The 23,683-nt window shown below is 43.6% G+C and overlaps 1 long non-coding RNA gene across 1 annotated transcript in view; it reads right to left on the reverse strand.

Annotated features, from left to right (window-relative positions):
- LOC124789743 overlaps positions 1-23,683 on the reverse strand; it is a 463,807-nt gene that overhangs the window by 341,477 nt on the left and 98,647 nt on the right. Inside the window, exon 2 of the long non-coding RNA XR_007016160.1 lies at positions 5,998-6,078. This is a non-coding gene — a long non-coding RNA (uncharacterized LOC124789743). The remainder of the gene's footprint in view (positions 1-5,997; positions 6,079-23,683) is intronic.

Here is a 23,683-nt window from a genome sequence, read left to right on the forward strand (position 1 = left end):
TTGCCACTTGTACAGATAAACTGCGTTCAGATAACGGGAACCTATGACCTTTCTGTCTGAACAGAACCTGGTTTGTAAGTCGCGTGGTTGCCAACGCCGGTTTGTTCGGCGCTAGAGGCGCAGAAGAGGAACCCAGCACTACTTTCAGCCAGGGAGCTGTTAGGAGCGTTCCGGGACGTGCCTAATCTGGAATGTGCTGGCAGCGTGCGCGTGTTTGCAAACGCTTTCCTGTTAAACTCTGTGAAACACCTAACTACAAAACACACACACACACACACACACACACACACATACATACAGCGAGGATTACAGGAGGCTGTGACGACACAGAAAGAGGAAGACAGAAATGGTACCCAGTCATCAGCGGAGCCGAAACTGACAGAGAGAAGCGGGATTACACCTCTGCTATTCACAATATACAGGATGAGCACGAAGTCTTGCCCTGATTATAACAATTTATTACAGAATAACCGTTTGACATAATAACGCCGTTACATAGATTAGTGTTACTAGTTTTTTAAGACCACTTATGTTAGCCGGACGGAGTGGCCGAGCGGTTCTAGGCGCTTCAGTCCGGAACCGCACGACCGCTACGGTCGCAGGTTCGAATCCTGCCTCGGGCATGGATGTGTGTGATGTCCTTAGATTAGTTAGGTTCAAGGAGTTCTAAGTTCACCGCGCGGGATTAGCCGAGCAGTCTGAGGCGCTGCAGTAATGGACTGTGCGGCTGGTCCCGATGGAGGTTCGAGTCCTCCATCGGGCATGGGTGTGTGTCTTTGTCCTTAGGATAATTTAGGTTAAGTAGTATGTAAGCTTAGAGACTGATGACCTTAGCAGTTAAAAAGTCCCATAAGATTTCACACACATTTGAACATTTTTTTAAGTTCTAAGTTCTAGGGGACTGATGACTACAGAAGTCCCATAGTGCTCAGAGCCATTTGAACCATTTCAGAATTTCAAAATTTGCTCTTGATACAACGTTTATTATGTTTACAGAAATATGTCTACAGAATTTCATAATTCTAGCATTCATAGAATCTGAGGAAAAGTGCATAAACTTTGTTTTTTAAACTTTTCAGGAAACTCAGTTTAAAGTTCAACCTAACTTTTTTCCTTATGTCACTTCTTCAGAAGGCACCACATTTGTACTCTGGGCCGAATTTCCCTTCACGGCTTCTCTTCTGGTTTCTTGTTGTCTGTTTTCTTTCCTTTACCAGGTCTTCAACTGACTTTTCAGGTGCAGAGAAGCGCTGTAAATCGATTTTTCTCAGGATGTCTTGAGTAAAATTTCCTACGTGGAAGCCCATTCTTTCTAATACCTTCATCCCCCCAACGTCCCCATCATTAAATACAATAACTGTACCATAAGTTGCAATTCTGACAGCTGTAGGAGATGCAAATGTGTTTTAGGGCATCGTTTCCATATGAGTGAATTTAGAGACTCATTAGGATTTTGGGTTTTGCCATGAACACAATTTTTGAGAAGTGCAGGATCGGTCAGTACCCACAGCAGCTTGTATCCTAGCCTCCAGTTCGCCGACGCCAGCAACTGGTGTGACAAAGACTCTGTCCTTGACATAGCCCCAGAAAAAAAGGTCAAGGGGCGTAATGTCTGGAGAGCGGGGTGGCCAAGGTGTTGGACCGTTCCTTCCGATCAACCGATCCGGACACTACATCCCTCTCCTGACATTACGCCCCTTGACTTTTTTTTTCCTGGGGTTATATCAAGGACAGAGTCTTCTTCACAACAGTGGCTGACGACGACGAACTGAAGGCTCGGATACAAGCTGCTGTGGGTACTGCGACAGAACACACGTTACGAAACACGTGGCGGGAACTGCGATACCGCCTCGACATTCTTCTTTGAGCACACATTGGGGTTTACTAACGTATGTGGTCTTAAAAAAATTTAGTAATACTAACCTATATAACGGCATCAAATGGGACTTATTATGTCAAACGGTTATTCTGTTATAAATTTTTATTATCAGGGCAAGACTTCGTGCTCAGCCTGTACTTCAACACGAGGAAGTGCTTCAACATCCCAAGCCTCTCCGCAGTGCCTTGCCGACTGAGGTCACGTGACACTGTTGATGGCGATCTGACCTTCGTGTGCGGACCTTGAGCTGGAGGGACTCTTTTGTGCCTTGCGGGAGGCGACGGCCATTTACTGGAGTCGAATTTCACCCTCCCTCTTCTTCCAACTCCGTCAACAACAAGACGAACGCAACACGGGATAACACAGCCACCGATCATCCGCGCGACATACTTACATTTAAAACTCTCCCACCCTCTTAATCACGCAGAAACTCAAGCGCAACATTCACGAAAAGTTCACACACTTATCTGTATTAATTTCTTAATATCATCCAACACAAATGTTGTTTTTGAAAGCCTGCAAATGTTTCACCAATGATTTAAATAATAACCTACAGAACTAGTTAAAGTTTATCGTGGGTAGCACGACACGATTCAGAAATTCATTCAAATTTTGGAGCGCTGTGGTAGAGTACGTTAATACCGTACGTTTGTTGTTTTGCTCCTATACGTGTTACTGCAAATGGAAACTATAAATTTTGGAATCTGTTGATGCTACTGTAAGAAAACCATTTTTTGTTTATCCACTCACAGGTATTGTTTTGAGCTTCTATCATTACACAGAAATTCAACCACACGCAAACCATCAGTCACACGGACTGCTTTAAGTTAACTCATAGTACGGTACATATACAAAGTGACGGTATTGCATCCAAAAGTGTTTGGAAACAGTCAGAGGCACTCTATTTTAGTATACTACATTTGTATTTACATTAAGTCGTAGCTTATGACTACTGTTAGTGATAGCTGTTATAAGTGAAAGATGATTTGCGTGAATTTCTGTGTAAGTTGTTGTTGTTATTGTTGTTGTTGTTGTTGTCGTCATCAGTCCTGAGACTGGTTTGATGCAGCTCTCCATGCTACTCTATCATGTGCAAGCTTCTTCATCTCCCAGTACCTACTGCAACCTACATCCTTCTGAATCTGTCTAGTGTATTCATCTCTTGGTCTCCCTCTACGATTTTTACCCCCCTCCCCCCCCCCCACGCTGCCCTCCAATACTAAATTGGTGATCCCTTGATGCCTAAGAACATGTCCTACCAACCGATCCCTTCTTCTAGTCAAGTTGTGCCACAAACTACTTCTCTTCTCCCCAATCCTATTCAATACCTCCTCATTAGTTATATGATCTACCCATCTAATCTTCAGCATTCTTCTGTAGCACCACATTGCGAAAGCTTCTATTCTCTTCTTGTCCGAACTATTTGTCGTCCATGTTTCACTTCCATACATGGCTACGCTCCATACAAATACTTTCAGAAACGACTTCCTGACACAACTCTATACTCGATGTTAACAAATTTCTCTTCTTCAGAAACGCTTTCCTCTCATTTCATAATTTAATTCCCTCAGCATCACTCAAGTTAACTCGACTACATTCCATTATCCTCGTTTTGCTTTTGTTGATGTTCATCTTATATCCTCCTTCCAAGAAACTGTCCATTCCGTTCAGCTGCTCTTCCAAGTCCTTTGCTGTCTCTGACAGAATTACAATGTCATCGGCGAACCTCAACGTTTTTATTTCTTCTCCATGGATTTTAATACCTACTCCGAATTTTTCTTTTGTTTCCTTCACTGCTTGCTCAATATACAGATTGAATAACATCGGGGAGAGGCTACAACCCTGTCTCACTCCCTTCCCAACCACTGCTTCCCTTTCATGCACCTCGACTCTTATAACTGGCATCTGGTTTCTGTACAAATTGTAAATAGCCTTTCGCTCCCTGTATTTATCCCTGGCACCTTCAGAATTTGAAAGAGAGTATTCCAGTCAACATTGTCAAAAGCTTGCTCTAAGTCTACAAATGCTAGAAACGTAGGTTTGCCTTTCCTTAATCTAGCTTCTAAGACAAGTCGTAGGGTCAGTATTGCCTCACGTGTTCCAATATTTCTACGGAATCCAAACTGATCTTCCCCGAGGTCAGCTTCTATCAGTTTTTCCATTCGTCTGTAGAGAATACGCGTTAGTATTTTGCATCCATGACTTATTAAAGTAAGTATGTACACAAAAATACTATTTTCTGATATTAGTGTCTATAAATTAAAACACAAATATCTACAGTTTTCAGGGCGAGTAACATGCACACATACATCACATACAGTACTAATGTACACTCCCCACAACACTAGATGAAGGATAAAGATTCCCGGAACATTCGAGTTAGGTACGAAAAACGGAACATGGGTAGCAGTTTATTATTTAAATCATATCTGAATTAATTGTTCGAAGATTTAACTGTCAATTATCAAATATATTGTTTAATCTAGTGTACGCCAAAACTTTCACATACAAGACTTTCTTAATTGTAGAGTCAAATATGCTCTAAACAGGACAGCAGGTTGCTTACTGATGAATCCGAGCAACGATTAACATACCAGTAATAGAAGCGAGTATTGTAGTCTAGGTACGTGTTGACAGTTCCAATACGAATGGTATCACTCATATTTTAGTAATAGACTGTAAAGGTGTGTATTATTTTCGTTTATTATTATTATACACAACGAAGATTACATCCACTCTACGAAAGTTTTATTTTGAACCACTCTTTCCGCTCAGGCTGAAAGCGACGGTTTAAGTGCAGCTGCAAACAGTGTTAAAACGGGGAAAGCACAGTAGTTCATCGTACAATATAAAAATACGGTGTGAAGTTCGATTCTTTCCGTATCAAAATTAAGGGAACAACGGTGAACAAATAAGAGCACTAGAATTTTACCTGTCTGATCGAAAAAGAATACAGGTCTCCGCTCTATGACCCAGGACACTATTCACTATTGTGTCTTAACAATCTCAGAACGAATAAATTAATATATGCTTTCGGTCATGAACTGAACAGGTCATTTTATAAGTGGTGACAAATGACAGCACGCAGAGGGACTCTTGGGACTCTTTAAACGTTTGCATCTACTGAGATTTGGAAGGATTTTTTTTTTACTGATGAAATCCACCCTCCGAAAAGCTTCCGAAAAACTCGTGAAGTGTACACTGAAAACGGGGACAATAATTTTTTCTTTCTTTACTGCTTTCACATTGTACAAGGCCACAGCGGTACGAAATCGTCAAGTTGAATTTATATCTCACTGCCAGTAATAGTAAAAGCGTTACTTCTCTATGTAGCCGCCGCTCCGACTTAAGACATATGTCGTAGCGTGGTACCAACTTTCCAATACCCTCGTCGTAGAAGGCATCCGCTTGCGCTTTCCGCCAATTCTCTACACTGGGCTGCAGCTGGTTGTCTGTGCCAAAATGATATAGCCAGCGTTTTTGCGAGTAAGGAGATGAAACTCGGAAGCAGCCAAGTACGGGCTGTATGGCGTGGCTGATCATACACTTCCCGTCGAAAACGCTGCAGGAGCCTGTAATGTTCTGCTTCGAAGTTACCGCACCACTGCCACGCATGATACTTACGTTGTGTGGGCTGCATGCAATCAGGCGGAATCCCTCAGCATGAACTAACTGAACGACAGAAAGCACTTCACACTTGCGGGTGGCTATTGTTCTAGGCACTGTTACGAGCTCACTGTGCGCTCACAACCGGATAGTGCGACGAGACGCGATCGATGGTCATACTACAGACAATGCGCAAAGCATCTGTGCAGAACTACAGAAATTTCAATTTTGCGACCGACTGGACACTGGAAAAACATAGCCGTCACATATCAAATAATTGGGTCTGCTTGCTATCTCACTTTCAGTAAAAAATTACTAGTAACGTTACCAACAGATCAACACGGCATCACATATCCGAGGACAACGCAAACTCCTCGTCGGCGCGTCAATGTTGTTATCTCCTAGAGAAAATATCAACACGGCGCTTGAAACCTCAGAAGCTCTGTTCGCAAACACAAGAAGGTTTGCAAGATGGAGTTGTACGCGGAAGAGAAGTAACGGTAGCTACTTACGTAATGATTACACTGGAGATTGACGTTTGCACAGAACGAGGAGTGGCTTAACACGTTTCGCAGCCATCCAACTGTACTGACCTGTAACAGAAGGAAAAAGACAATGGCTTGATTGGTTTTTCAATAAACACACTGCTGCCGTGTTTAACAATTATGGCTACCAGAGTTAACTAATAACATGAACGATGGTAACATCGACAATTCAGCACATATTTAACATATTACGATGTAATAAGTGTCGTACTCTTCAGATCTTGTGGGACTCTCCCATTCAAAAGGCTGCATTTTGACGACATTTACTCATGTCAGATAGTCTTATACAGGGAGGCGCAGAAAGCTATGCGCAGAAACCAACGTGTTTTCTCAGTTGTGCGCATGACGTCACGGTGGAAGCAGCTGTGCCAAACAGTACACAGTTCGAATTGTTTGTGATTGTTTTTCATGTGTTGTTTTGTGTTTGAAGGAATATTGTGATCGAGTTCTTTCTTCTGAGGTACTCAGTCAACAGCGGAAACATTCGGAATTCGGGAGTGTTAACGGTTTTTGCTGTAATTGATATTTGATTCGGAACTGAAATAGTTAGCGATAGTGGACAGAGGGATGAACATTGTGTTCGGCAGCCCTATAGTTTATGGTTCGTCCTGTGAAATTCTTATTGGAGAATCTACAAGTGAGTGAGAAAATTAATTTTTACAATGCCAGGCTGTGCTGCTACGGGCTGTTTTTCCTACAACCGGAGCACAAAGGGAACTGACGTAATGTATCACAGTTTCCCGCGTAATGAAACATTACAAAAACTATGGTTGTCGAAATGTAGGAAAGACAGTGTAAATGTTGCGCATGCACGAATATGTTCTCGCCATTTCGCAGAAACAGATTACTTAAGGTATTTACAGTCTGAATTTCTTAATTTGCCCCGAAAAAGAATGCTCAAGCCAGATGCAGTTCCTTCGCGCAATTTGCCGTGCAGTAGTGCGACTGTCAATGTGTCACCCGCAACAGAAGACAGAACCAAACGGTATAAGAAACGAGAACTACATAAGAGATCTCTGGAAACTCTGGAAAAGCTGTCACCAAATAAGAAACATCATAATAAGATCACATGTACAGATGACAGTTTTTTTTCAGACACAGATAAAGTTACTTTGATGAATACTATAGCGGCTTTAGAACGCTGTTCTTACAAACAAGTGTGTGCAACTTCGAGCTCTTAATTAAATTTATTTCAATGCGATTAAATGAATAGTTTCTGATTTATGTGAGCCGAGGTTTCGAATTTCAAGTGTGTGTCAGTGTGGTTGTGATCTGATATTTTACCGATGTGTGAGGCATAAGCTGCGAAAGAATATAACTCATCAGTTTTAACTGTAATATTTTAGCAGTAGAAAAACAGTTTAGACATCTCAATTCTGGTATAAGCAAAACCTTGCGCCAAAAACTTGACGTAAACACGCATGCCGTGTCGTCTGCTTCTGAGCGCTTGCTTCCACGCTGACGTCACTAGGCCAGCCAATAGCAGAGCAGAGCAGAGCGCTTACTGCCCAACCTTATTATTTAGTAACCTTGGTCTTATATTCTGGCAGCATGTAACTTTTACAGTGTTACTTGAAAATGGCCCTAAAGGCCGAAATTGCAATCGTAATAATAAATATTTAATACAGTCAACGGCGACTATGATGTCTTTTAAGAAATATTATATGACTGTGAATCCCAACCATGAGATGTTAATCAAATAACATGTTTGTTTGCTGTTTTTGTTTCTGAAGTGGAATCACGATATGGAGACCGTTAATTCATGCAGACTCAGCCACCATTTCAAATAATTTTTACGAGTCATTCTAATTTCAAGTGGTAGTGGTATGTTCGTGATATAATTAACTGTAAGGAGATAAGAATCGAGAGTTTTCACCACCTTGCTCATGATCACGAACAAGATAAAATGAAGCATAACTCAGCCGTGGCAGTTCGTTTCGTGTCGATTCGTCTCTGATTTCGTATCCGTGGTTCGATGCCGCGCCTTGTGGGGGGGGGGGTAAAAAAAGTTCTAATGCCTCTGAGCACTATGGGACTCAACATCTGTGGTCATCAGTCCCCTAGAACTTTGAACTACTTAAGCCTAAGGACATAACGCACATCCATGCCCGAGGCAGGATTCGAGCCTGCGACCGTAGCGGTCACGCGGATCCAGACAGAAGCACCTAGAACCGCTCGGCCACGCCGGCCGCCCCTTGTGGCTAGGTAGCACTCCACGGCCTGGACGTAAGCTAAGAGAGGGAGAGTTCGATTAGTGGCATTGTGGCGGGTGCAGCAAGCTTGGCAAGACTGTTTACGAAAGAGTTCGCTCTACTTGGCGTATTGCATGCACGCCGTTGGTAGCTCTGCGGGCTGTGGGCGCCTGGCAGCATTTTACAGTGGTCACTACCCTGGTAGCCGAACCGTATTTTGGTTGCACGTTGGCCGACGGGTAGAATTGATTTTTGCCGCCTTCCGTTTGTCCATTAAAGCCATATTTGCGGAGAACGAAGCCGATCTTCTGTACGCGTAGGTATTACTGTTCGGAACTCTGGATCCAAGCACTTTAATTGCTTCCTTCTGCATTTGTATTGCCAGCGTGGCTGAGAGCTAGCTTCAAATTGTATGTCATAGGACTGCCTTCAGCTGCTTTGGCTCCGGCTATGTGTAATGTGGCATTGCTTATGTTTGCACATGAGCGATTTGTTTTAAATTCCTGTATTTATTTGTACTGACAACTGACGAAAATTTTGGTGTCTTCTACTAGTGTCCACGTGAACTGCTAAGTTTAAACTATGGTTAGATCACTGGATGCTTGTTCCTCTCGTTGTACAGGACCTGCTGTGTACTTGAGGGCTCACTGTTGGAACTGTGGTAAACTTTAAACTGTCGAAGCTTAATCCGCCTTGCTTTAAGTTCTAGAATTTTACGTACATCATGCTCCTCAGCATTGCAGTATTTGGTGATGTAAACTTCTGACCTAGTTAATATTTTATTGCAAATTATAAATCTATGATTACTGTTTTCACGTGATAAACTTATTTGTTTATCTTCTATCTCCTGCATAATGAGTCCCAGAAAAGAAAAATTATGAAGTAAAACATGACTGCTCCAAGGAAACAACTGATAATTACAAGACAAAGTAACTTCATTGTTATCTGAAGCTTACACGTGTGAAGAGTAATGAACTTAAAAGCTTCTGTGATAAACTGTTGACTACCGATTTAACAGAACTTGAAACATCCTGGCAGATTAAAACTGTGTGCCGGACCGAGACTCGAACTCGGGACCTTTGTCTTTCGCGGTCAAGTGCTCTACCATCTGAGCTACCCAAGCAAGACTCACGACCCGTCCTCACTGCATCAGTTCTGCCAGTATCTCGACTCCTACTTTCCAAACTTCACAGAAGTTCTCCGAACTTGTTTTATTACCGTTTCCTTTCTTAAAAGTTTTCGTTTGCCCTGTCACATTATTATTCATCATTTGGATTTGCAGCTCCTTGTGTTGACCGTGTCTGCAGTTAAAATTGTAGCATGTGAGGTCCGCCAGTTATGTAAAACACCGTTTTTTCTCAGCACCCAAACATGTTTCGGCACCACAAAGCCATCATTAGTGGGTTTCAGGTTTATTTATTCTTTACACTTAATTTGCACGAATTTTCCGCGTAACTTGTGTATTATTTGCTACAGGTAGCTTGTCATGTCTTCGTGTGGCAAACCCTTTTATTCTCCGCATCCTGGTGAGCTGTCGTGATGCACACGTAAATAGAACACATATTTTCCACAAATAAGGTGCTATAGACGAATGTTGAAAATTAGGTGGACTGATAAGGTAAGGAATGAGGAGGTTCTGCGCAGAATCGGAGAGGAAAGGAATATGTGGAAAACACTGATAAGGAGAAGGGACAGGATGATAGGACATCTGCTAAGACATGAGGGAATGACTTCCATGGTACTAGAGGGAGCTGTAGAGGGCAAAAGCTGTAGAGGAAGACAGAGATTGGAATACGTCAAGCAAATAATTGAGGACGTAGGTTGCAAGTGCTACTCTGAGATGAAGAGGTTAGCACAGGAAAGGAATTCGTGGCGGGCCGCATCAAACCAGTCAGTAGACTGACGAAAAAAAAAACTTTATTCTCGCAGGTGATGATTGAAATTTTGTGACTACCCCTGACAGTTGGACAGGCTCCTGCGGTAACAGTGCGCACCCGCAGACAGAGGAATTCGGCTAAGCCGGAGCGGGGCGGCAGCTGCGCCTGTAGCGGACTGGCGCCGGCGCAGCCAGCAGGAAGCGAGCAGCCGGCCCGCCCGGCCCGGCTGTTCTACCTGCTGGCTGCTGGCTGCCGGCTGTCGCAGCTGCTCCTCGGCGCGCGCCCAAGGACGACTCGCCGGCCGGGGGTCCAGGACCCGGCGCCCCGCACAATACCGCCAACGACTTCTGCTTAGCGTAATAGCTGCCACAACGAGATACCTACCACTTTCTTCTCTACCACTTACGTTCTTGTTAACAATCAGCTGTTGCCGTGGTTCTGCTGGATTCATCCGTTTTTGACTTAATAAAAGTAGATGTGTTTTCAGAATGAGATTTTCACTCTGCAGCGGAGTGTGCGCTGATATGAAACTTCCTGGCAGATCAAAACTGTGTGCCGGACCGAGACTCGAACTCGGGACCCCCGCCCTTCGCGGGCAAGTGCTCTACCATCTGAGCTACCGAAGCACGACTCACGCCCGGTACTCACAGCTTCACTTCTGCCAGGACAGAGCACTTGCCCGCGAAAGGCAAAGGTCCCGAGTTCGAGTCTCGGTCGGGCACACAGTTTTAATCTGCCAGGAAGTTTCATATCAGCGCACACTCCGCTGCAGAGTGAAAATCTCATTCTGGAAACATCCCCCAGGCTGTGGCTAAGCCATGTCTCCGCAATATCCTTTCTTTCAGGAGTGCTAGTTCTGCAAGGTTCGCAGGAGAGCTTCTGTAAAGTTTGGAAGGTAGGAGACGAGGTACTGGCAGAAGTGAAGCTGTGAGTACCGGGCGTGAGTCGTGCTTCGGTGGCTCAGTTGGTAGAGCGCTTGCCCGCGAAGGGCGGGGGTCCCGAGTTCGAGTCTCGGTCGCACACAGTTTTAATCTGCCAGGAAGTTTCATAGATGTGTTTTATTTTTAAGTTTCTTTTATTAAACTTTGAGCTTTGACATTAACAAACGTAGGATTTAGCAAAATCAACGGTAAGACCTTTCATTTTTTACTCACTCTTTATCATCATCATTTAAGACTGATTATGCCTTTCAGAATTCAGTCTGGAGCATAGTCCCCCGTATAAAATTCCTCCATGATCCCCTATTCAGTACTAACGTTGGTGCCTCTTCTGATGTTGAGCCTATTACTTCAAAACCATTCTTAACCGAATCCAGGTACCTTCTCCTTGGTCTACCCCGACTCCTCCTACCCTCTACTGCGGAACCAATCAGTCTCTTGGGTAACCTTGCTTCTCCCATGCGTGTAACATGACCCCACCATCTAAGCCTGTTCGCCCTGACTGCTACATCTATAGAGTTCATTCCCAGTCTTTCTTTGATTTCCTCATTGTGGACACCCTCCTGCCATTGTTCCCATCTACTAGTACCTGCAATCATCCTAGCTACTCTCATATCCGTAACCTCAACTGTAGTGTCACCGCCAGACACCACACTTGCTAGGTGGTAGCCGTGGTCCGCTAGTATACGTCGGACCCGCGTGTCGCCACTGTCAGTGATAGCAGACCGAGCGCCACCACACGGCAGGTCTAGAGAGACGTCCTGGCACTCGCCCCAGTTGTACAGCCGACTTTGCCAGAGATGGATTACTGACAATTACGCTCTCATTTGCCGAGACGCTAGTTAGCATAGCCTTCAGCTACATTGGCTACGACCTAGCAAGGCACCATTACCAGTACATAAAAATGGAGATTATATCTGTACAAGAGCGATGTACACCGATTATGGATTAAAGTTAAGTATTACAAGATTTTCGTACTTTATTGCAATTCTCAAGACATTGTCCTGTTGCAGACCTCACGCCAATCTGCGTGAGCTTAACGCGTGCCTTGCGGCTTCCTGTCGTTGTGACTTGGCTGTCTTGCATAGTCACATCAACCTTGTTGATAAGGTAACCTGAGTCCACCCAGCTTTCGCTCCCATACAACAAAGTTGGTCGAAAGATTGAACGGTGCACAGATAACTTAGTCTTGGTACTGACTTCCTTCTTGCAGAAGAGAGTAGATCGTAGCTGAGCGCTCACTGCATTAGCTTTGCTACACCTCGCTTCCAGTTCTTTCACTATGTTGCCATCCTGTGAGAATATGCATCCTAAGTACTTGAAACCGTCCACCTGTTCTAACTTTATTCCTCCTATTTGGCACTTAATCCGTTTGTATCTCTTTCCCACTGACATTGCTTTCGTTTTGGAGATGCTGATCTTCATACCATAGTCCTTACATTTCTGATCTAGCTCTGAAATATGCAAACTTTCAGTCGAATCTGCCATCACAACTAAGTCATCCGCATATGCAAGACTGCTTATTTTGTGTTCACATATCTTAATCTCACCCAGCCAGTCTATTGTTTTCAACATATGATCCATAAATAATATGATCAGTGGAGACAGGTTGCAGCCTTGTCTTACCCCTGAAACTACTATGAACCATGAACTCAATTTACCGTCAACTCTAACTGCTGCCTGACTATGTAAAAACCTTCAACTGCTTGCAAAAGTTTACCTCCTACTCCATAATCTCGTAGAACAGACAATAACTTCCTCCTAGGAACCCGGTCATATGCCTTTTTTACTCTGCTTACATGAATTGGTCTAAAATAGGAACTTGCTATCGAAATTAATACGTAGAAACTACTGAAAAAGAGGCAGTAAATGAAACTGAAGAAAAATTTGGACCAGGAACTGAAGTCGACGAAGAAGGAATAAAAACCTCGAGGCTTGCTGGTAACGCTGTAATTCTGTCACAGACAGCAAAGGGCTTGGAAGAACAGCTGAACGGAATTGTCAGTGTCTTGAAAGGACGATATAAGATGAACATCAACAAAAGCAAAACGAGGATAGTGGAATGCAGTCGAATTAAATAAGGTGATGATGAGGGAATTAGATTAGGAAATGAGACACTTAAAATAGTAAAGGAGTTTTGCTATTTGGGGAGCAAAATAACTGATGATGGTCGAAGTAGAGAGGATATAAAATGTAGACTGGCAATGGCAAGGAAAGCGTTTCTGAAGAAGAGAAATTTGTTACCATCGACTACAGATTTAAGTCTCAGGAAGCCTTTTCTGGAAGTATTTGTATGAAGTGTAGCCATGCATGGAAATGAAACATGGACGAGAAACGGTATAGACAAGAGGAGAATAGCTTCTGAAATGTGGTGCTACAAAAGAATGCTGAAGATTGGATGAGTCGAGCACGTAACTGACGAGGAGGTAACGAATAGAATTGGGGACAAGAGGAATTTGTGGTGCAGTCTGACTAAAACAACGGGTAGTTTGGTAGCTCACATTCTCAGGCATCAAGGGATCACCAATTTAGTACTGGAGGGAAGCGTGGTGGGAGGTAAAAATTGTACAGGGAGGCCAAGGGGTGAATACAGTAAACAGATTCAGAGGGATGTAGGATGCAGTAGTTTTTCGGAGATGAATGGGGCTTGCATAGGATAGAATAGCGTGGAGAGGAGCATCAAACCGATCTTCGGACTGAAGACCACAACTACACAACAAAAAAGACTATAAAAACTAAATTTTTTCATAAGTCTTTAGTAATGCTTCTTATATGCATGAAAACGAAACCTTAAAATCTCCTTCTATAGATTTTTTTAACATTGATCGAAGTGAGTCAAATTACATGCAGGTATTGCACAGGGCCGGCCCTATGACCGAGCGGTTCTAGGCGCTTCAGTCCGGAACCATAATGCTGCTACGGTCGCAGGTTCGAATCCTGCCTCGGGCATGGATGTGTGTGATGTCCTTAGGTTAGTTAGGTTTAAGTAGTTCTAAGTCTAGGGGACTGATGACATCAGATGTTAAGTCCCATAGTGCTTAGAGCCATTTGAACCATTTTCGAATTGCACAGGGATTTAGAACGAGTCACGCAATAGGCAGCTTCAACACAAGACAAAACTGTACAGTCATCATCATTCGCTACCGCAAAACTCTTTGCCACTGAAAACTCATTTGTCTTTATAGCTGCTTAATTCATCCTTCAATCATTGCTCTAATATGTCATATCGACTTCCAGAAAAACTATTTAGATTTTCCATTACAAACACCTAAAATAAAATAGTAAAACTGATAAATAACAAAAACAAATATATCACATGTTTTTAGTCATTGGTCCACTGGACCCATGTGTACACCGATACTAACCTTAGCGAGCGAGCCGCGCCGGATTAACCGAGCGGTCTCAGGCGCTGCAGTCATGGACTGTGCGGCTGATCCCGGAGGTGGTTCAAGTCCTCCCTCGGGCCTGGGTGTGTGTGTTTGTCCTTAGGATAATTTAGGTTAAGTAGTGTGTAAGCTTAGGGACATGACCTTAGCAGTTAAGTCCCATAATATTTCACATACATTTGAACATTTTTGACAGCGAGCGAAACATGTCTGTCGCGACGTGGTCTTCGGCTTACTGCCAGAACGTATCCGCGAGTGGAGGGAACTGTGACTCCCGCTACGTTGTTTAAACACATTTAATGATTGAACATGGATCCTATGGACCGAGGACTACGGTTGAGGGTTAAAGCTTAAAACTGCGTCTCCTCGAATACACGGACACGGTTTATAAATTTTTAGCTACGGCGAGTTTCACAATACAGCATTTTTCTCGTTTAAATTAGTGGTTACGCTTTGTAGGATTTAAAATAGACTTTCAAGGTCGACTGAATGGTCGCCGTGAATTCTGTCCATAGAGCCATACTCTCGGCTGCGAAGCCCTGTGCGACAAGCTAGTTTAGTTTGCCTTGTCACAGTGGTAGTGCAGCAGCGAGGACATTTCGTTTAACAATGAACTTTATTTTGAAATGTGCCGTGAAATTAAAACTGTGTACCACACCAAACTCGAACCGAGAACCTTCGTCTCTGAGCCTTCCAGGCACTGTTATGGACGAGAGTGAAGCTGTGTAGGCGGGTGATTGCGAGACTTCAGCGCTCCTTAACCGCGGCCTACCGTAAACTGGCAACATGTTATTAAAGACTATCATTTTGCGAAGTTATGCTGCACATTGGCTTACTGATCGTTACCGGATCACTTCACTGCCACTTCTTACCTGCATAGCGGTTACTTCACACACTTCACTTCATATGCTGATGGCGGAACACTTAAAATTATAGTACTACTTGGTAGGTTTGTCGATTTGGGAGGAGAGGACCAAACAGCAGCCGGCCAGAGTGGCCGAGCGGTTCTAGGCGCTACAGTCTGGAGCCGCTACGGTCGCAGATTCGAATCCTGCCTCGGGCATGGATGTGTGTCATGTCCTTAGGTTGGTTAGGTTTAAGTAGTTCTAAGTTCTAGGGGACTGATGACCTCAGATGTTAAGTCTCATAGTGCTCAGAGCCATTTGAACCATTTCCACCAAATAGCAAGGTTATCGACCCTATCAGCCATGCCCTTTCAAAGGAACCATCCCGGAATTTGCCCCAAGTGATTTAGGAAAATCACCGAACTATAAGTTAAATAAGTTACAGCTGCAAAATACTAATGTGAATTCTTTAGAGACGAATGGAAAAACTAGTAGAAGCAAACTTCGGGGAAGATCAGTTTGGATTCCGTAGAAATATTGGAACACATGAGACAATACTGACTTTACGACTTATCTTAGAAGAAAAATTAAGAAAAGGCAAACCTACGTTTCTAGCATTTGTAGACTTGGAGGAAGCTATTGACAATGTTGGCAGGAATACTTTCTCACAAATTCTATGGGAGGCAGGGGTAAAATACAGGGAGCGAAAGGCTACTTACAATTTGTACAGAAACCAGATGGCAGTTATAAGAGTTGAGGGACATGAAAGGGAAGCAGTCGTTGGGAAGGGAGTAAGACAGGGTTGTAGCCTCTCCCCGATGCTACTCAATCTGTATATTGAGCAAGCAGTAAAGGAAACAAAAGAAAAATTCGGAGTAGGTATTAAAATTCATGGAGAAGAAGTAAAAACTTTTAGGTTCGCCGATGACATTGTAATTCTGTCAGAGACAGTAATGGAATGGAAGAGCAGTTGAACGGAATGGATAGTGTCTTGAAAGGAGGATATAAGATGAACATCAACAAAAGCAAAACGAGGATAATGGAATGTAGTCACATTAAGTCGGGTGATACTGAGAGAATTAGATTAGGAAATGAGACACTTAAAGTAGTAAAGGAGTTTTGCTATATGGGGAGCAACTTAACAGATGATGGTCGAAGTAGGGAGGATATAAAATGTAGACTGGCAATGGTAAGGAAAGCGTTTGTCAAGAACAGAAATTTGTTAACTTCGAGTATAGTTTCAAGTGTCAGGATGTCGTTTCTGAAAGTATTTTTATCAAGTGTAGCCATGTATGGAAGTGAAACATGTACGACAAATAGATTAGACAAGAAGAGAATAGAAGCTTTCGAAATGTGGTGCTACAGAAGAATGCTGAAGATTAAATGGGTAGATCACATAATTAATGAGGAGGTACTGAATAGAATTGGGGAGAAGAGGAGTTTGCGGCACAACATGACTAGAAGAAGGGATCGGTTGGTAGGACATGTTCTGAGGCATCAAGGGATCACAAATTTAGCATTGGAGGGCAGCGTGGAGGGTAAAAATCGTAGAGGGAGACCAAGATATGAATCCACTAAGCAGATTCAGAAGGATGTAGGTTGCAGTAGGTACTGGGAGATGAAGAAGCTTGCACAGGATAGAGTAGCATGGAGAGCTGCATCAAACCAGTCTCAGGACTGAAGACCACAACAACAACAACAACAACAACGGAAGACCTAAATCAGGGGGGCCGGGCGTGGATTCGAACTGTCGTCCTCCCGAATGCGATTCCAATGTGCTAACAGCTGCGCCACCTCGCTCAGTAGTACTACTTGTCTTGTGAAGTTCACAAATGGTGAGGTAAATTGGGAACAACAAACGCAGCGTAAGATAAAGCAGGTTTAAAAAAAAAAGGGCAGGAGAGTGCGGAACCAAGTTTGTTTCGGCCTCGGCAACGAACGAAAAAAGCACTACACTTCAGAAAACATAAACAACAGGTAAAATCAGCAATGACCATAGAAGGTGCTTCGCAAATAAAAGCGAAATGGGTGTAGTGAAAAATACTTTAACTGCAATAAGCCTAAGACGGTGAAACCAATAATAATTGATATCTAACAGTTACTGCCGAGGATGGCTATCCAAATAAACATTATTTACTCGTACACATTACTGCACTTATAAATGTAAAAATGACAAAAACCAGTGCAACAAACACACAACAATCTCAAATACATTCCAAGAATATGAATTATAAGATCAAATGTGCGGATGATACAATCATAAACGTAAATGTGGCATGTGTGTGTGTGTCACAGTGTGATTACTTTACTGCACTTTCAGAATGACTACGATGTGATTTTCGAGGTGGAATGTTTCATGCACAGTCAAAACGAAGAGTTCTACAATGAAGCTGTCCGTCGATTAATACACAGATGGGCACGAAGTGTTGCATTGTAAGGCAAATATGTAGAGAAGGGCTAAGACCATCACGAAGATCCATGGTGTCAGCTTGAGTTTTCTTTTTGTTTTTTAGGTGATAATTACAACTTTATCACCGGCGCACGCGTGTGGCATATCGTTCTCCGAGACGCCGCATTGCTCAACGAGAAGAAACTTAAAATGGTCACAGTTTCTAAGTTACGCAAAGCGTACGATCAATTTTCTACGTCTGTAATGCAAGTAAAGTTTTCCATTTAACGCGAGGTATAAAAAGAATACGGTAACGTCTCTATAACATACACATACATGTCCCGAAGTTCTTCGGAACAAAGAGAGAGACACAAAAGGATTCAGCTACGCCTTAAGGAGATGGGAAAGGAGGTCCCCTTTCCGCACGAACGTCGGGGTTTCTTCGATTGGTCTAGCACGCGAAGTGGATCGTAATCCCGGCGGTGCCCCTATCTTCCCGCCTGATCTTGGAAAGTGGCGGGGGAGCTAGTGTAGGTGTCGCGGGTCTAGCCGATGAAATAATGCAGTTGGGGGGACTCGGAAAATTGGATCCGAACAGACGGGGGGGATTGGCTACGAGGGTCACGTGAAGTAGGGCTTAGTCGGAAATTGGAACAGCGGTCCTCTGCTAACACACTGCCCTAGGGGGCTGGCGCGCACTGAAACACGTTTAGCTCCCGAACAAAAGGACTGCAAAATACAACTCGGGGGATTTCATTTGTAAGACGTTGAATTCCCAACAAAACTTGAGCAACCGTTTATAGCGGTGTATACTATGTCTGCAGTTAAGCACATTTTCTATTCTTTCTTCAACGTGTGGCATTTCATTGTCGCTGTTGGACCAGTGTTTGAGAGACGCAAACGAAAGTACATCGTGCCACAAACAGCCGTAAATATCCATACATGAGAGGTGTTAGAGGTGTTAACAACAACATAAAACGGTAACCAACTATAAAGCATTATAAAAAGAAAACATCTCCAAATAACCTCCGAAATTTTGTCTCTGGGGTTCTGGTTCAACATGTGTAAGAAACACAAGGTGCCCAAACTATGCTCAAATTAAGTGCCAAACCCCCACGAAAATTCGTTTAATAATTTTGGAGATTTACGTGACCAAAGATAGATACGACGATTTTACAGATTTATTATTAGTACAGATGTTCTCCGAAATTTTGACTGGTGAGTACGCATTCACCCCATGTTTCTCTACGATACAAACATTATCGTCTGAGAGCATTGATAAACACCTTCGGTAGTTGATGTCAACTTTCGGCACATCTACACTTCGCAGGCTATCTAACGGTGTTCGGTTGAGGGTGCTTCCGGCATCATTCGTAAATGCTGCGCTGAAAAACGACTGACAATAAGCATTCGTAGGAGCTCTTATTTCTCTGTTTATTTCGTCAAGATCTTTTCGCCAGATTTGTGCGCATGGAAATAATATACTATCTGACTCTTCCTCGAACGCGCGACCCCTTAATTTTAAGAGCAAAATTCTCCGGAATGCGCAATGCCCCTTCGAGCATATCCCTAAAACTAAACCCGTGACGAAACGTCCTGCTCTTCTTTTGATTTTCCCCGTGACTTTTATTAATCGAACCTGGTTAAAGGCCCAAAGCGCAATATGAAAGTATCGATGGAACGAGTAATTTGAAAACACACACACACACACACACACACACACACACACAGACAGACAGACAGACAGAGAGAGAGAGAGAGAGAGAGAGAGAGAGTGAGCGGGGAGGGGGGGGATTCAAAACTCCCATCCAGAACACGTTCAACTATTCGCCATCTTGTTAACAGTGAGACAGTACGAGTACTGAAGTGCAGTTTCACAGTGAATACGACATCCCAAATGATAAATTTTAGATGTAAATAAGTTTTCTATATTTTCCTCTGTACGATTGCGGTTGACAAACTGTAAGGAAAAACTTTTACAACTAAAGTACACAAGGCCACAGAAACCACAGTATGTGTTAAAAGGGACACAATTTTTTTCTGTTTTCATATTTGTGACTACTTTGGTTGAAAACAAATTCTGTATTTAAGGACTGTAAAAATCAATATTTGCCGTTACTTAACGGAATGAAAATAAATATCCCTTTGACGATGCTGTAACTTCAGCGAATCACGTCTGGGTAGAAAAGAAGAAAAAAATTGTTTGCTCAAGGCGGAAGCTATCCAAAAACAAAGTTACTTGTCAGCGAATACGGAAATAAGAATGGACTTCAACCTCTATATGAAGAAAGCCACTCTTCAGGGATACATTACATTTCTTCAGGATGGTTCCAAAGAACCTCAGTCAAAGATCTGCTTTTCTGTGAACTAGTTTTGTGGCCATTGCATCTCACATCGCTCCGGATAGTTACTCGCAATAGGTATTTTACAGTTGTCACTCTTTCCAGTAAGAAGATCAGATGGGTACATCATGTAACTAATGAGGAGGTACTGAATAGAATTGGGGAGAAGAGGAATTTGTGGCACAACTTGTCTAGAAGGGGGGATCGGTTGGTAGGACATTTTCTGAGGCATAAATGGATCACCAATTTACTATTGGAGGGCAGTGTGGAGGGTACAAATCGTAGAGGGAGACCAAGAGATGAATACACGAAGCAGATTCAGAAGGATGTAGGTTGCTGTAGGTACTGGGAGATGAAGTTTGCACAGGATAGAGTAGCATGGAGAGCTGCAGCAAACCAGTCTCTGGACTGAAGATAACAACAACAACAACAACAACACTGTAGTCTGACAGTAATGCATAAAGTGTTGCTCTGACCTTCGACTTAGTACATCTTAACTGCGAATAATGGAGGGTGATTAAGAGCCGCACGGAAGACAGTAACATCGAATGAAAAGAAGAGACAGACATACGGGCAAGAAAAGCACAGCTCTTCTCGTACAGTTCAAGCACGACAAACATCAGTCTTCACAGAAAGCCACATTCTGATTTTATATACATCAGCATCAGCTCACTGTTCGGCTAGTGCGTGGACACCTGCATTGCGGAGAGAATAAAAGGCGCCCTGAGAGACCGTTGTTACCGTTCTGTGGGGTCAGTCACTAAGCTTATCGAACCTGGGGGCTGCACATCTTATCAGCGGCTCAAAGGATTACTTCTGGGAAAACTTCCGCGTACAGCTGCAGCTTGTCTTGCTATCGAGCTACGAGCAGAGAAGTCACGGAATATACCACCTGGCTAAACATCCTGCAGCGGCAAACTGTGTCTCCTTTCCTTTCACTTTCGTGCAGCACAGTAACTTGCAGATCTTCTCTATCCCGTTCCAATTTCGTCTTTGTATCTGTTACTCCGAGATTTCCCAGTTATCTTTGTCAAAATCTACTGCCCTCACTTTGGCTGTCAACTTCTTCCTTCCTCTAATGATGGCTTTATTTACGGTTTTCAAACGATCTCATTTCACTCAATGCTGCGCTTCACAAACACCTTTTCCGAAATGTTTTAGCCGTGTGTGCATTTACTTAAGTTGCGATTGCTTGTTTGTTAGCGCTCCGTGAATCACTCTGTAAAAACGGAACCCCTATAGGATCGTTTTGTTGTCCGTCCGTCCGATTGTTCAAAGCCATTTTTCACAGGGGCCTCACTGGCTTTCAGCTTTATCAGAAAACGCAACAAATCTACACCCTGCCCCCCCCCCCTCCCCGCCCCTTCAGTGAGCTCTCGCGACACACCACTGAAGTCGCAGATGGCTGTAGTTTGGGGTCACTGGACTGCACACCACACGGTGTATGGCTCAGAGCTGTCCTTGAAGTAACCGAGTCGTAACAGTCTGTGGTGACAACTGTTGCTCAGATTCCTACTGCACATGCTGTAGGATGCGCCAGTGACACGCCGACGAACACTATGACCTTCTCTCACCGAAGTGCCCGTACGAGGTCTTCCGGAACGCGGTCATTTTGCGACCGTACATTCGGGTGACCACCGCTGCTAGCAATAATGTACGAGGGTCACTCCAAAAGAAATGCACACTATTTTTGTAAAAATACAGTTTTTATTCTGCATGTTTGAAACTTTTACAGTGTGTAGATACATCCTTCCCGCTTGTTTTCAAACTTAAGTTCAACCTGTTCCCTTGAGTGGCGCCGTCACAGCATGTCTTCAAGATGGCTGCTACACTTGACGTTCGTCAGAAGCAACGTGCTGTCACAGAATTCCCGTGCTGAGAAAACGAGACAGTGGGAAACATCCACAAGAGGTTCAAAAAGGTGTGTGGAGATTCTGCTGTCGATCGCAGTACAGTTAGCCGGTGTGCAAGCAGGTTACGTGATGAAAGCAGGCACGGCAATATTGAGGATTGTCCTCGCAGCGGCAGGCCTCGTACTGCACACACTCCAGACAATGTGCAGAGAGTTAACGAATTGGTGACTGCTGACAGACGCATCACAGGGAACGAATTGTCACGCTGCGCTGGGATAGGGGAAGGAAGTGTTTGCAGAATACTGAAAGTGTTGGCGTTAAAAAAGGTTTGTGCCAGGTGGGTTCCCAGGGTGTTGACAGTGGCTCACAAAGAAACAAGTAAAACGGTATGCAGCGAGCGTTTGGAACAGTACGAGAATGGTGGAGATGAATTTCTTGGAAGAATTGTTACAGGTGATGAAACATGGCTCCCTCACTTTCCACCAGAGACGAAGAGGCAATCAATGGAGTGGCATCATGCAAATTCACCCAAGAAAAAAAATTCAAAACCACACCTTCTGCTGGAAAAGTTATGGCTACGGTGTTTTTCGATTCCGAAGCACTCTTGCTTGTGGACATCATGCCAAGTGGAACCACCATAAATTCTGATGCATGTGTGGCGACACTGAAGAAACTTCAAGCTCGACTGAGTCGTGTTCGACCACACCGGAAAAGCAGGATGTTTTGCTGTTGCACGACAATGCACGGCCAAATGTCGGTCAAAAAAACCAAGGAACCGATCACGAAATTCGGATGGACTACACAAACACCGGCCTTACAGTCCTGACCTGGCTCCGTGTGACTATCATCTCTTTGGGAAACTGAAAGACTCTCTTCGTGGAACAAGGTTTGAAGATGATGACTCCCTTGTGCACGCTGCCAAACAGTGGCTCCAACAGGTTGGTCCAGAATTTTACCGTGCAGGTATACAGGCGCTGGTTCCAAGATGGCGTAAGGCAATTGAGAGGGATGGAAATTACGTGGAGAAATGAAAATATTGTTCCTAAAGGGTGTATCCACACACTGTAAAACTTTGAAACATGTAGAATGAAAGATGGATTAAAATTATAGAGTGCATTTCTTTTGGAGTGACCCTCGTACATTACTGGCAAGTTTTTCTGCAGTATCGCTGAGCGAACGTCCAGCTTCTCGTAGTCGTATTGCACGACCTCGTTCAAACTCGCACCGAGTCGTTGATAATGGTGTCTTTATCGCCTTAAAGGCATTCTTGGCTAAAATCAACTCACCATGTTCAATCTCGAAAATAACAATTGCTCACGACCGTTAGAGCGTGTATTTAAAGAAAACATTATTTGCATCTTTTCAAATGATAGAGCACGGCATTTAGTCGTCCTTTTCTTGAAGATCTGCCGAATAAAATCTGCAAGAAAAGGACGACCGATTGCTGTGCTCTATCATTTGAAAGTGCACCCGCGTCCCTAATGAGAGGTAACCTTGTAAGCGTGTTGTCATATCGCTGGCTTAGTTGTGGAGTATCTTTGCGGGCAGCAGCGTCTGTAGAGAGTCGAGCGCGGGACACGCAACTGGTATGTTGCGTTGTGGGTAGCTCTGCATGTGAGAGGCATTGTTAGTATGGAGGTTGAAGTGTTGCTACAAGTGTTATTACAGTAAAGTGATGAAATATGGAAGTGATTCAGAGGAAAGTGCGTCAAGATGTAATTAAAAATGATCAGTGCCGCCGATAACGTATTTGTGTTTCCTCTCGTTGCGTGTCGCACAGCATCGATCATCCGCGCCGTGTTCGGTTTCCCAGAGTGAACTGATGTGAATC

Source organism: Schistocerca piceifrons, chromosome 3, assembly GCF_021461385.2.
Source record: "Schistocerca piceifrons isolate TAMUIC-IGC-003096 chromosome 3, iqSchPice1.1, whole genome shotgun sequence".
In the NCBI taxonomy this organism is placed as follows: domain Eukaryota; kingdom Metazoa; phylum Arthropoda; class Insecta; order Orthoptera; family Acrididae; genus Schistocerca; species Schistocerca piceifrons.